Here is a 2,074-nt window from a genome sequence, read left to right as displayed (position 1 = left end):
TACAGAGTGAGTTCCAGGTCAGCCAGGGCTACACAGAGAAACTCTGTCTCACAAAACAAAACAAAACAAAACCCCTAAGTAATTTAGTCGAAAGTGGAATGAGATGGCTCAGTGGGTAAAGAGGCTTGCCACCAAGCCTGAATGACCTGAGTTCAATCCCTGGAACCCATATGGTGGAAGGAGAGAAGTCATTTCTGCAGGTTGTCCTCTGACCTCCACATGTGCACTGTGGGATGTGCATACCTACACACACAAATAAAATAAAATAAAATAAAATAAAATAAAATAAAATAAAATAAATACTTCTTAGACACCAACTACAACTAGCCAGGAGAGCAAGTCTTTTAATATCCTTTCAGGGCAATGCCCATATTTCCAACTTCTAATAATGTCATTTCTGACACATCCATCCTGTCACCTGAGACATCAGGACACTCCTTGGGCTGCTGCTCCCTGTGGACCTACCGTGTCAGCTCGCATAAGTGTGTGTGTGTCTCTCTCTCTCTAGATCTCCTTTTGCCAAAGGAGTCACTGAGCGATAGACGGTCCCTGGTGTCTGGTCTGGTCCAGAAGTGCAGTGTCTATCAAACGCCCCCACGCACCCTCAGCAGGCATCTTTTCAGCCAACAGTCCCTGCCATTGGGCTTTTTTGTGGAAGAGGCCAAGGATGGCTTGACAACGTTGGTCTGTTTTATGTGTGTGATGCAGGCTATATCCACATCATAGGGAGAGAGACGGGGGAGGCCAGAGCCGCCTCTGGCTGGTCCGCAGGTCAGGACCAGCAGTGCATTGCTGCTGGGACTCTGATTTTCTCTGAAATGAGTGACCCGGAAGGGCAGGGTGGGTGGGTACAGCTTCCTGTTGGTCTCTCCATCCTGCTCCATCCACCCTTGCCCGTGTGCCCCATGGGTATTGTCTGTTGTCTCCATAGTCGTGTGTGATCGGGAAGTGCCACTCAGCTTCCTTTACTGTTAGAGATAGGGTATTAATATGTAACATAGGCTGGCCCTCAAACTCAAAATCCTCCTGCCTCAGCCTCCCCAGTGCTAAGGATTACATGTACTCATACCATCACCACTCCAGCTGGTAAGGTGGAATTGTTTTGGGTCTTTTTATTTTTAGTTAAGACTACTTAATTGAATTTAATTTTTTTATATTATATTTACATATTTTTTCCTTCCCTTTTTCTCCCTCCAAAGCCTCCCCATAACCTCCTCCTTGTTATTTTTCAAATTCATGACTACTTTTTTCATTAATTGTTATATATATGTATATATATATATATATATATACACACACACATACACACACATATATGTATGTACATATATATATGTATGTACATATATATATATATACATACATACATACATACATACATACATACATATGTTCCTACGTGTGCGTGTAGCCTTGACTGGCCTAGTGCTCACAGCAGTCTTCCTGCCTCTGCCTTCCACCCAAGTGCCTGGATTACAGTTGTGCACCACTCTGCTCAGCCCCCAGTGGTAATTTTTCTATTCCAAGACCCTTCTTTTCAACAATAAGAGAACATTCTAATTTTACTTTTATGTGTATAAGAGTTTTGTATGCACGTCTGTCTGTGCATGCTTGGTGCCCACAGGGGCCAGGAGAGGGTTTCAGATCCCCCAGAACTTGAGTTACCAATCCATGGTTGAGTGGCCATGTGGGTGCTGGGAACCAAACCTGGGTCCTCTGGAAGGGCAGCCAGTGCTCTCAGCAACTGAGCCACCTCTCCAGTCCCTTCAACAAAATTTTATTCCAAAAGACAAATAAGAGCTGAAGCCCCCTAGCTGGGTGTTGTTGTGTACACCTTTAATCCTAGCACTTGGGAAGCAGAGGCAGGTGGATCTTCATGAGTTCGAGGCCAGCCTGGTTTACATAGTGAGTTCCAGGGCAACCAGGGCTACATAGTGAAACCCTATCTCAAAAAGCAACAACAACAAAAAAATAGTTGTACCCCAAGCTGAAGCAAGTGAGGGGCATGTGTGAGTCCTAGAGACTGCCCAGGTCCCTCCAGGCAGCGGTTCCCATTTTACAGCGGGGGGGGGGG

At 45.4% G+C, this 2,074-nt stretch overlaps 1 protein-coding gene across 6 annotated transcripts in view; it reads left to right on the top strand.

Annotated features, from left to right (window-relative positions):
- The window catches only part of Pou2f2 (POU class 2 homeobox 2), a 41,854-nt gene that overhangs the window by 14,389 nt on the left and 25,391 nt on the right, over window positions 1–2,074 (top strand). The gene's annotated exons all lie outside the window — the stretch shown is intronic.

This window comes from Mus caroli, chromosome 7 (assembly GCF_900094665.2).
Source record: "Mus caroli chromosome 7, CAROLI_EIJ_v1.1, whole genome shotgun sequence".
NCBI lineage: Eukaryota > Metazoa > Chordata > Mammalia > Rodentia > Muridae > Mus > Mus caroli.
This window is presented reverse-complemented; position numbering and strand designations above follow the sequence as displayed.